Genomic DNA, 13,969 nt, shown 5'->3' on the forward strand with positions numbered 1-13,969 from the left:
TCTTGACGCCATAATTGTTCATTGCTCGATTGGCGAATCGTCTAAAGACATCTTGTACTTCAGTCTTGTAGAGAATTATGTGCACCCATGTATATCTTGAGTAGTCATCAACAATGACGATGCCATAGAGACACGCCGTTGTTGTGAGGGTGGAGTAGTGAGTAGGGCCAAATAAGTCCATGTGCAACAGCTCAAAGGGTTGAGATGTCGTCATGATTGTCTTCGAGGGGTGCTTGGCCCTTGTCATCTTCCCAGCTTCGCAAGCACCGCACAAATGATCTTTCTTGAACTTGACAACTTCGATGCCTATGACATGCTTCTTGACGAGAGTGTGCAAGTTCCTCGTGCCAGCATGCCCTAGCCTTCGATGCCAGAGCCAGCATTCTGAAGCTTTTGCAAGAAGACATACGACAAGCTGTGGACCTGCTGAGAAATCTACCATGTATAGATCACCTTTCCTATACCCTTCAAAGACTAGAGACTTGTCAGATTCCATTAGTACAAGGCAACGATATTTTCCAAATATCACAATCATGTTTAAGTCACAAAGCATTGAGACAGACATTAAGTTGAATCCAAGGGATTCAACAAGCATCACTTTATCCATGTGTTGATCCTTTGAGATTGCAACTCTACCTAGACCCAATACCTTGCCTTTACCAGTGTCAGCAAATGTGATTTGACTCTTGTCGGATGGACATAAGGTTGAGTCCATGAGAAGACTTCGATCACCAGTCATATGATTATTGCATCCGCTGTCAATAATCCATTCTGAAGCTTTTGGTGACATGCCCTACAGTGCAGTTAGGAGGATAGGCTTCACAATGTATGTTGTGAAGCATAAGCAGTTGATGCACACTTGGATTATCACAACATAGATGAAAGTTAGCACACAGTATGACAGGTAAGCGATTCATATGTGGAACACATAGTAAGTCATTTTATCATGCGTCCCTTTTGTGTTTTAGATCCCCAGAAATAATATCGGACGCCTTTGATTGCTGGCTGGAGACCATGTTCTGCAAAAGAGAGTTAGTTTTTCTTCACCACCCACATCTTGAGGGGTGGCTTAGAAGCAATGAGTCTAGGTGCAGCATCTAAGAATTTCGGCTTTGGAGCCCTAGCAAATAGCCTTGCAGGAGATGAATGATACTCATATGAATAGGCAGAAAACTTCTTAGTCTTGTGAACATAGCGGTTTGAAGACACACGCTCATATTCATAAGTTTGAGTGTGATTTCCCTGCAAAACATTGGCGTTAGGGTGACCCAGGTGAGTCATGTTTCCGTATGAAGCTGTTGGACCATGTGACGCCTTTGATCTGAGGTTTGTCTTCTTCCCTGGTGGTGTCTTGACAACATTCACAGGAAGATTCTCGAGACAGCTTTTGGGAACCCAGATCTTCTTCATTGGCGGTCCATTCCTGCAGTTAGTACCAATATACCTGGCAAACACTTCACCATTCTGATTTTTGAACACTTTATAGTTTGCATCAAAGGATTCATCAATGATAATAGGATTAGCACAGGCAAAGCCAGATAAAGTGGATGGATCCACTGAAGGTTCCTTTGCAGCAACCCATGTGGTTTTGGGATACCGCTCAGGCTTCCAGTAGGAACCATCAGCATTCATTTTCCTCTCGAACCCAACACCCTCTTTCCTAGGGTTTCAGTTCAGAATCTGCTTTTTGATGACATCACAAAGTGTCTGATGCCCTTTCAGACTTTTATACATCCCTGTTTCAAGAAATGTCTTCAGCCTAGCATTTTCATCAGCAATAGTAGTGGTATCCTCAGAAGAGGGGTTAGTTACCACATCAGTAGTTGAAGACAGAGCAACAGTAGCAGTAGTGGAACATTCAGCAACAGAGGCAGCCTTATCACGCTCAATGCATTTTAAGCATGGTGGTTCAAATTCATCCTGAGCGGGACTGATTTGTTGCGCAAGTAATGAATCGTGCTTCTTCAGAAGAACTTCATAATCCACTCTTATCTTTTCAAGATCTTGCTCTCTTTGAAGACATTCAGAAGAAAGTTTCTCATGATCAGATAAGAGAGCATTATGTTGATCTTGAAGGGCGTCAAACTTGGAATGAAGTCTCTGAAGACTCTCAGCCAAAGCTTTTGACTGATCCATTCCTTCGCCCAATATATCATCGCTCTTACTAAGCATGTTGTGAATCTTTTCCAAAGCTCTTTGTTGTTTAGTGGCAAGGGAAGCAAGTTTGACATAGCTGGGGCCAAATTCATCACCTGATTCATCATCACTAGTTTTAGAAAGATAGCATTCCGTTACCTTAGCACCCCCTTCCATGAGGCATGGTGAAGATGAAGACGGTTCAGGTGGAAAGGTCATCTCTTTAAGAGACTCCTTGTAGTCATCAAGCCAAGGATCATGACGATTAAGATGACTATCATAGACCTTAGAAAGCCGGTCCCAGATTAGCTTCGCATGATTGAGGTGCATGACGTTCCTGAACTGATTTTGGGACAGGCAGGAGCAGATGACATCCTTCACTGTGAGGTTCAGTAGAGTGTACTTGCGAATGTCATCAGCCTCCGCCATCTTACATAGATCGGTAAGACCAATCTCGGTGACGGTCCACAGTTCGCTGTCCATAGCCATGAGTCGCTTCTTCATCATGGCTTTCCACCGGGGATACTCATGACCGTCAAAGGTGGGGCAAGATACATTCCTCAATCCTGCAGTCGACATAGCTAAACTCCAGGTGGTTAAACCGAATCACACAGAACAAGGGAGTACCTTACTCTGATACCAATTGAAAGTGCTAGTTATCGACTAGAGGGTAGGGATGGCAATGGGTACCCATTACCCGCATACCCGGCGGGTAAAAACCCTATTAGGGTAAGGGTATGGAATAAATGATTACCCATGGGTATATAAATAGAAAAATATTAAACCCATCGGGTATAGTGGGTACGGGTATGGGATGTCATAACCCATACCCGTGTACCCATAGACCCACATAAAATATGTTAAGTGGGCCCTTACTATTCATTTATCTAATTTAATTTCCCACAAAATGAGTCTAATCCCATAGCCATTGACTACATGAGTAGCCCACGTTGGCAGTAGCTACATGGTAAACATGGGTGGCCCGGTAAACATGGAAAGGAAACATGTAATGGCAGAACGAATCCCATAAATATCTCCTTCTCTCCTAGATTAACGTGATTAGGTGATGGTGAATAATGAATACGTGTGATCACAGCCCATATTTAGATAGATATCCTCCTCATCTCCTCGTATCATTTCATCTCCTTGTCTCATTTCATCTCCTTGCCTCCTCGTCCATCGGCTATCGCTAGTCGCTGCCGCCAGCGCGTCCAGCTGCTCACTGCCTCGCCATTGCTAGCGCCTCCAGTCACTCGGACACCATGGACCTTGTGGATGAGGACCACAACTTGTGTGAGGATGGCGACCGGGAGAAGCACATGCAGCTCGCACTCATGCAGATTTAGTCTGAGGGCGGTGACCACCACAGTTCCACCGCGACCAGGAGCATGGCATGACAACCCCGATCTTGTTGATGGATAGCGCATTGATCTTGTAGTTTTTTTTATATGGATGAGGTGATGCATTTGTGCATATAATCATTGGTTTCTGCTTATACAAGATGTATACAATATATAGCTATTGTGATGAATATGATTTTTCTATATATAGAAGATATTCGATGTAGATATGTTATATAAGTACAGGAATTCAGTACATAGTGTATTATGTATATATGAGCATCGTAATTTCAGTGCTCATTAAGAATCAAGTATTATATTCAGTAGACTACATATATATGAATTTGATGTCTATTTTGTTATTGATGCTCCTTTTGTAGTAGTACAAGCTCAGCAGCCAAGTACATATTCCTTGTGAATATGCCAATGATACATCTGCCCCAATGGATGAAGATGAAGATCATGTTGTTCTTTTCAATGATTAAGATGTACAGGAGGAGATGGAAGAGGTCAACAAAGTACGCAAATAGAAGATAATTTCTGAAGTTTGGCTAGAAATGAAACAAAAGAGGACAATGACATCTTGTCGATTATGATTACTTTTTGCTCAAGTTGATGTGTGCACACGGGTATTTTCAGCCGTCGGTATCCATTTACCCTGTCGGGTGATGGGTATGGGAAAAAATTGTACCCGTTAACGGGTATGGGTACGGGTAATGGGTAAGCTCAAGGAGGATGGGTAAGGGTATGGACTAACTATACCCGTACCCAAACCCGGCGGGTGCCATCCCTGCTTGTGTGAGGATGGCGACCGGGAGAAGCAGATGCAACTCGCACTCATGCAGATTTAGTCTGAGGGCGGCGACCACCACAGTTCCACCGCGGCCAGGAGCATGGCATGACAACCCCGATCTTGTTGATGGATAGCGCATTGATCTTGTAGTTTTTTTATATGGATGAGGTGATGCATTTGTGCATATAATCATTGGTTTCTGCTTATACAAGATGTATACAGTATATAGCTATTGTGATGAATATGATTTTTCTATATATAGAAGATATTCGATGTAGATATGTTATATAAGTACAAGATTTCAGTGCATAGTGTATTATGTATATATGAGCATCGTAATTTCAGTGCTCATTAAGAATCAAGTATTATATTCAGTAGACTACATATATATGAATTTGATGTCTATTTTGTTATTGATGCTCCTTTTGCAGTAGTACAAGCTCAGCAGCGAAGTACATGTTCCTTGTGAATATGCCAATGATACATCTGCCCCAATGGATGAAGATGGAGATCATGTTGTTCTTTTCAATGATTAAGATGTACAGGAGGAGATGGAAGAGGTCAACAAAGTACACAAATAGAAGATAATTTCTGAAGTTTGGCTAGAAATGAAACAAAAGAGGTCAATGACATCTTGTCAATTATGATTACTTTTTGCTCAAGTTGATGTGTGCACACGGGTATTTTCACCCGTCGGTATCCATTTACCCTGTCGGGTGATGGGTATGGGGAAAAATTGTACCCGTTAACGGGTATGGGTACGGGTAATGGGTAAGCTCAAGGAGGATGGGTAAGGGTATGGACTAACTATACCCGTACCCAAACCCGGCGGGTGCCATCCCTACTTGTGTGAGGACGGTGACCAGGAGAAGCAGATGCAGCTCGCACTCATGCAGATTTAGTCTGAGGGCGGCGACCACCATAGATCAACCGCGGCCAGGAGCATGGCATGACAACCCCGATCTTGTTGATGGATAGCGCATTGATCTTGTAGTTTTTTTTATATGGATGAGGTGATGCATTTGTGCATATAATCATTGGTTTCTGCTTATACAAGATGTATACAGTATATAGCTATTGTGATGAATATGATTTTTCTATATATAGAAGATATTCGATGTAGATATGTTATATAAGTACAAGATTTCAGTGCGTAGTGTATTATGTATATATGAGCATCGTAATTTCAGTGCTCATTAAGAATCAAGTATTATATTCAGTAGACTACATATATATGAATTTGATGTCTATTTTGTTATTGATGCTCCTTTTGCAGTAGTACAAGCTCAACAGCCAAGTACATGTTCCTTGTGAATATGCCAATGATACATCTGCCCCAATGGATGAAGATGGAGATCATGTTGTTTTTTTTCAATGATTAAGATGTATAGGAGGAGATGGAAGAGGTCAACAAAGTACGCAAATAGAAGATAATTTCTGAAGTTTGGCTAGAAATGAAACAAAAGAGGTCAATGACATCTTGTCGATTATGATTACTTTTTGCTCAAGTTGATGTGTGCACACGAGTATTTTCACCCGTCGGTATCCATTTACCCTGTCGGGTGATGGGTATGGAAAAAAATTGTACCCGTTGACGGGTATGGGTACGGGTAATGGGTAAGCTCAAGGAGGATGGGTAAGGGTATGGACTAACTATACCCGTACCCAAACCCGGCGGGTGCCATCCCTACTTGTGTGAGGATGGCGACCGGGAGAAGCAGATGCAACTCGCACTCATGCAGATTTAGTCTGAGGGCGGCGACCACCACAGTTCCACCGCGGCCAGGAGCATGGCATGACAACCCCGATCTTGTTGATGGATAGCGCATTGATCTTGTAGTTTTTTTATATGGATGAGGTGATTCATTTGTGCATATAATCATTGGTTTCTGCTTATACAAGATGTATACAGTATATAGCTATTGTGATGAATATGATTTTTCTATATATAGAAGATATTCGATGTAGATATGTTATATAAGTACAAGATTTCAGTGCGTAGTGTATTATGTATATATGAGCATCGTAATTTCAGTGCTCATTAAGAATCAAGTATTATATTCAGTAGACTACATATATATGAATTTGATGTCTATTTTGTTATTGATGCTCCTTTTGCAGTAGTACAAGCTCAGCAGCGAAGTACATGTTCCTTGTGAATATGCCAATGATACATCTGCCCCAATGGATGAAGATGGAGATCATGTTGTTCTTTTCAATGATTAAGATGTACAGGAGGAGATGGAAGAGGTCAACAAAGTACGCAAATAGAAGATAATTTCTGAAGTTTGGCTAGAAATGAAACAAAAGAGGTCAATGACATCTTGTCGATTATGATTACTTTTTGCTCAAGTTGATGTGTGCACACGTGTATTTTCAGCCGTCAGTATCCATTTACCCTGTCAGGTGATGGGTATGGGAAAAAATTGTACCCGTTAACGGGTATGGGTACGGGTAATGGGTAAGATCAAGGAGGATGGGTAAGGGTATGGACTAACTATACCCGTACCCAAACCCGGCAGGTGCCATCCCTACTTGTGTGAGGATGGCGACCGGGAGAAGCAGATGCAACTCGCACTCATGCAGATTTAGTCTGAGGGCGGCGACCACCACAGTTCCACCGCGGCCAGGAGCATGGCATGACAACCCCGATCTTGTTGATGGATAGCGCATTGATCTTGTAGTTTTTTTATATGGATGAGGTGATGCATTTGTGCATATAATCATTGGTTTCTGCTTATACAAGATGTATACAGTATATAGCTATTGTGATGAATATGATTTTTCTATATATAGAAGATATTCGATGTAGATATGTTATATAAGTACAAGATTTCAGTACGTAGTGTATTATGTATATATGAGCATCGTAATTTCAGTGCTCATTAAGAATCAAGTATTATATTCAGTAGACTACATATATATGAATTTGATGTCTATTTTGTTATTGATGCTCCTTTTGCAGTAGTACAATCTCAGCAGCTAAGTACATGTTCCTTGTGAATATGCCAATGATACATCTGCCCCAATGGATGAAGATGGAGATCATGTTGTTCTTTTCAATGATTAAGATGTACAGGAGGAGATGGAAGAGGTCAACAAAGTACGCAAATAGAAGATAATTTCTAAAGTTTGGCTAGAAATGAAACAAAAGAGGTCAATGACATCTTGTCGATTATGATTACTTTTTGCTCAAGTTGATGTGTGCACACGGGTATTTTCAGCCGTCGGTATCCATTTACCCTGTCGGGTGATGGGTATGGGAAAAAATTGTACCCGTTAACGGGTATGGGTACGGGTAATGGGTAAGATCAAGGAGGATGGGTAAGGGTATGGACTAACTATACCCGTACCCAAACCCGGCGGGTGCCATCCCTACTTGTGTGAGGATGGCGACCGGGAGAAGCAGATGCAACTCGCACTCATGCAGATTTAGTCTGAGGGCGGCGACCACCACAGTTCCACCGCGGCCAGGAGCATGGCATGACAACCCCGATCTTGTTGATGGATAGCGCATTGATCCTGTAGTTTTTTTATATGGATGAGGTGATGCATTTGTGCATATAATCATTGGTTTCTGCTTATACAAGATGTATACAGTATATAGCTATTGTGATGAATATGATTTTTCTATATATAGAAGATATTCGATGTAGATATGTTATATAAGTACAAGATTTCAGTACGTAGTGTATTATGTATATATGAGCATCGTAATTTCAGTGCTCATTAAGAATCAAGTATTATATTCAGTAGGCTACATATATATGAATTTGATGTCTATTTTGTTATTGATGCTCCTTTTGCAGTAGTACAAGCTCAGCAGCTAAGTACATGTTCCTTGTGAATATGCCAATGATACATCTGCCCCAATGGATGAAGATGAAGATCATGTTGTTTTTTTCAATGATTAAGATGTACAGGAGGAGATGGAAGAGGTCAACAAAGTACGCAAATAGAAGATAATTTCTAAAGTTTGGCTAGAAATGAAACAAAAGAGGTCAATGACATCTTGTCGATTATGATTACTTTTTGCTCAAGTTGATGTGTGCACACGGGTATTTTCAGCCGTCGGTATCCATTTACCCTGTCGGGTGATGGGTATGGGAAAAAATTGTACCCGTTAACGGGTATGGGTACGGGTAATGGGTAAGCTCAAGGAGGATGGGTAAGGGTATGGACTAACTATACCCGTACCCAAACCCGGCGGGTGCCATCCCTACTTGTGTGAGGATGGCGACCGGGAGAAGCAGATGCAGCTCGCACTCATGCAGATTTAGTCTAAGGGCGGCGACCACCACAGTTCCACCGCGGCCAGGAGCATGGCATGACAACCCCGATCTTGTTGATGGATAGCGCATTGATCTTGTAGTTTTTTTATATGGATGAGGTGATGCATTTGTGCATATAATCATTGGTTTCTGCTTATACAAGATGTATACAGTATATAGCTATTGTGATGAATATGATTTTTCTATATATAGAAGATATTCGATGTAGATATGTTATATAAGTACAAGATTTCAGTGCGTAGTGTATTATGTATATATGAGCATCGTAATTTCAGTGCTCATTAAGAATCAAGTATTATATTCAGTAGACTACATATATATGAATTTGATGTCTATTTTGTTATTGATGCTCCTTTTGCAGTAGTAAAAGCTCAGCAGCCAAGTACATGTTCCTTGTGAATACGCCAATGATACATCTTCCCCAATGGATGAAGATGGAGATCATGTTGTTCTTTTCAATGATTAAAATGTACAGGAGGAGATGGAAGAGGTCAACAAAGTACGCAAATAGAAGATAATTTCTGAAGTTTGGCTAGAAATGAAACAAAAGAGGTCAATGACATCTTGTCGATTATGATTACTTTTTGCTCGAGTTGATGTGTGCAGACGGGTATTTTCACCCGTCAGTATCCATTTACCCTGTCGGGTGATGGGTATGGGAAAAAATTGTACCCGTTGACGGGTATGGGTACAGGTAATGGGTAAGCTCAAGGAGGATGGGTAAGGGTATGGACTAACTATACCCGTACCCAAACCCGGCGGGTGCCATCCCTACTAGAGGGGGGGGGTGAATAGGCGATTTTTATCAAAGTCTTCAAAACGTGGAAGTTTCGAAGACAAACAATAGAAATGCCCTAATTGATATGCAGCGGAAGATAAACTACAACAAGCAAGCCATAGTCAAGTATGCAATAGCGTTAACGTACGAAGACTAATAGCAGCTAAGTAGTAGGATCAGGATGGAAGATAGTATGAAGCCAATCAACAACAGTAGTCAAGCAATGAAGTCAATCAGATAAGACAGATAAGCAATGACTTCACGAAGACAAACTCAAGGTAAAGGAGGGAAGAGATAGAACCAGTCACTTGTTGAAGACACATGATTTGTTGGACCAGTTCCAGTTGCTGTGACAACTGTACGTCTGGTTAGGGAGGCTGAGATTCAACTCAGAAGACCGTGTCTTCACCTTATTCCCCTTGAGCTAAGGACACTTAGTCCTCGCCCAATCACTCTGGTAAGTCTTCAAGGTAGACTTCCAAACCTTCACAGACTTCGTTCACCCGGCAATCCACAATGATTCTTGGATGCTCAGAACGCGACGCCTAACCGGCTGGAGGATACACAGTCCTCGAGTGTAATAAGTCTTCAGGTCACACAGACAGAAAGACTTCAGTGATGCCTAACACTCTTTGGCTCTGGGTATTTGGGCTTTGTCCTTGCAAGGATTTCTCTCTCAACGGCTTCGAGGTGGGTTGCTCTCAAAATGACAAAAGCCGTAAACTAACTCTGAGCAGCCACCAATTTATGGTGTAGGGGGTGGGCTATTTATAGCCACAAGGCAACCCGACCTGATTTGTCCGAAATGACCCTGGGTCACTAAGGAACTGACACGTGTTCCAACGGTCAGATTTCAAACACACGCGGCAACTTTACTTGGGCTACAAGCAAAGCCGACTCATCCAACTCTGGATAAGATTTGCTCTCATTGTCTTCGCTCGAAGACATAGGATTTGGGTTGAGTATCACTTCAGTCACTCCGACTTAGTTCACTTGGACCCCACTTAACAGTACGGTGGTTCCTATGACTCAACAAAGAAGAAAAGGAAACAACGAAACCACACAGTCTTCGCGCTCCATAGTCTTCACGCAATGTTGTCATAGTCTTCAATATGAATATCTTCTCATACCACCATTGTCTTCAATGTCTTCATACATTTTTAGGGGTCATCTCCGGTAGGTAAACCGAATCATTGAGGGACGCTACCTGCGTTATCCTGCAATTCTCACAAACACATTAGTCCCTCAACCAACTTTGTCGTCAATACTCCAAAACCAACTAGGGGTGGCACTAGATGCACTTACAGACGGCGTGCCCATGATGAGCTCGAGGAGGGAATCAACTAAGGTGAAGAAGATCCAGTGAGTAAGCCTCTGGTCGACGGCAAGCCAGGCAGCGTCGGGATCGGCTGGGGGCGAATGATAGGCATGATCTTGGACGCCATATTGGAGGAGAACGCAAGTCAAGAAGGTGTGTTATTTGATGTAGTTGTTCTCAGCGGGATCGAGTTTGAATTTTGTGTGGTTTGAGATATGACATGTATGAATGTTGAGAGGGGATGGGCCAGGAGGTGGGGCGGCAGAGGGGGCGACCATGGTGGTGATCGCGAGGAAGCAGTGGGAGTAGCGGATGAAGATAGGGAAGGGGAGGTCCCGGAAGGGGAGGTAGGAATGGCAATGGGTACTGTGACGCCCCCGATTCAATCGTACACTAATCATGCACGCAAATGTGTACGATCAAGATCAAGGACTCACGGGAAGATATCACAACACAACTCTACAAATAAAATAAGTCATACAAGCATCATAATACAAGCCAGGGGCCTCGAGGGCTCGAATACAAGTGCTCGATCATAGACGAGTCAGCGGAAGCAGCAATATCTGAGTACAGACATAAGTTAAACAAGTTTGCCTTAAGAAGGCTAGCACAAACTGGGATACAGATCGAAAGAGGCGCAGGCCTCCTGCCTGGGATCCTCCTAAACTACTCCAGGTCGTCGTCAGCGGGCAGCACGTAGTAGTAGGCACCTCCGGTGTAGTAGGGGTCGTCGTCGACGGTGGCGTCTGGCTCCTGGACTCCAGCATCTGGTTGCGACAACCAGAAAGAAAGGAAAGGGGGAAAAGGGGGGGAGAAAGCAACCGTGAGTACTCATCCAAAGTACTCGCAAGCAAGGAACTACACTACATATGCATGGGTATATGTGTAAAGGGCCATATCAGTGGACTGAACTGCAGAATGCCAGAATAAGGGGGGATAGCTAGTCTTATCGAAGACTACGCTTCTGGTCACCTTCGTCTTGCAGCATGTAGAAGAGAGTAGATTGACGTCCTCCAAGTAGCATATCCAAGTAGCATCTCCAAGTAGCATCGCATAGCATAATCCTACCCGGCGATCCTCTCCTCGTCGCCCTGTAGAAAAGCGATCACCGGGTTGTCTGTGGAACTTGGAAGGTTGTGTTTTATTAAGTATCCGGTTCTAGTTGTTATAAGGTCAAGGTACAACTCCAAGTCGTCCTGTTACCGAATATCACGGCTATTCGAATAGATTAACTTCCCTGCAGGGGTGCACCAACTTACCCAACACGCTTGATCCCATTTGGCCGGACACACTTTCCTGGGTCATGCCCGGCCGCGGAAGATCAACACGTCGCAGCCCCACCTAGGCACAACAGAGAGGCCAGCACGCCGGTCTAAACCTAAGCGCACAGGGGTCTGGGCCCATCGCCCATAGCACACCTGCACGTTGCGTACGCGGCCGAAAGCAGACCTAGCCTAGTGGCGTTCCAGTCCAATTCGGCGCGCGCCGCTCCGTCGCTGACGTCTGAAGTGCTTCGGCTGATACCACGACGTCGGGATACCCATAACTACTCCCACGTAGATGGTTAGTGCGTATAGGCTCGTTGCCGACTCAGATCAAATACCAAGATCTCGTTAAGCGTGTTAAGTATCCGCGAACGCCAAACAGGGCCAGGCCCACCTGTCTCCTAGGTGGTCTCAACCTGCCCTGTCGCTCCGCCACAAAGTAACAGTCGAGGGCCGTCGGGAACCCAGGCCCACCTCTACCGGGATGGAGCCACCTGTCCTTTCAGCCCCCTCGTCAGAATCACTTGCGGGTACTCAATGAGCTGACCCGACTTTAGTCACCATCTGTATAGTATGTATGTATGTATAGTATATACCCGTGATCACCTCCCAAGTGATCACGGCCCGATAGTATAGCAAGGCAGACTGACAAGAATGTAGGGCCAATGATGATAAACTAGCATCCTATACTAAGCATATAGGATTGCGGGTAAGGTATCAATGACTGTAGCAGCAATGACAGGCTATGCATCAGAATAGGATTAACGGAAAGCAGTAACATGCTACACTACTCTAATGCAAGCAGTATAGAGAAGAGTAGGCGATATCTGGTGATCAAAGGGGGGGCTTGCCTGGTTGCTCTGGCAAGAGAGAGGGGTCGTCAACTCCGTAGTCGAACTGGTCAGCAGCAGCGTCGGTCTCGTAGTCTACCGGAGAGAAGAGGGGGAAGAAATAATGAATACAGAGCAAACAAAGCATCACAAAATATAACAAGGCAATACGCGGTGTTCGGTGTGCCCTAACGCGGTAGTAGGTGATACCGGTGAAGGGGGGAAAACATCCGGGAAAGTATTCCCGGTGTTTCGTGTTTTCGGGCAGAGGAGCCGGAGGGGGAAAGTTGCGAGTTCGATAGGTTAGGGGTGTGTGGCGGACGAACGGACTGCGTATCCGGATTCGTCTCGTCGTTCTGAGCAACTTTCATGTATAAAGTATTTTCATTCGAGCTACGATTTATTATATATGATTTTTCAAAGTTTTAATAATATTTTGAATTTTTTATTAATTCGAAATTATTAAATACAAGAACTGCTATGGGTACACGAAGTGTACCCAGCAGTGTGTGCACGTGTATGACAGGTGGGACCTGCTAGCTGTTGAGTCCACAGTCAACAGTCCTAGTTGACTGGTCCAACAGACATGTGGGGCCACATATCATAGACTAGAGTTACTTAGGTTTATTTTGTTTAGGTTGATTAGGACACGAGGGCCACAAGTCAGTGTCACATTTTAAATGAAGGGTTATTTACAGCTGGGACCTACATGTCATGGACACATTATTTAAAAGGTTATTTTAGTTGTCTAGTTGGACTAATTAGTGAAACGGACCTCACGGGTCAGTGGCTAGTTAGTGATTGCACTAAACATGATTGTTACTAATAAAACAGGGTAGGGCCCGCCGGCAGTGGCACAAGCAGCCATGGCTTGGCAACGCACGGACGCTGACAGAGGAGCGTCGGCGACGAGCGCACGACGCGCCAAGGGAGGGAGCAGGGCGCGGCTGGACGACGCGAGGGCGCGGTCGCGCGAATGGGGTCTGTGCTGGAGAGAGCTGCGGGAGGCTGGGGTCGAGGGCGCGCCTGGGGCGCGGTCAGTGTGGGGAGGCGGGGAGCAGCACGAGCATGGCCACGCGCGGGGCGCGGGCGCAGCCGACGCGGCCGGGGGCGGCGCCGTACAGCGAGCAGGGAGAGGAAGGAGGGGGTGGCGGCTCACAGGGGGTCGTAGGGTCCGGGGCAACGGGGCGCGGGAAGGAGGTGGAGACGACGGCAAC

Source organism: Triticum dicoccoides, chromosome 4B (genome assembly GCF_002162155.2).
Source record: "Triticum dicoccoides isolate Atlit2015 ecotype Zavitan chromosome 4B, WEW_v2.0, whole genome shotgun sequence".
In the NCBI taxonomy this organism is placed as follows: Eukaryota; Viridiplantae; Streptophyta; class Magnoliopsida; order Poales; family Poaceae; genus Triticum; species Triticum dicoccoides.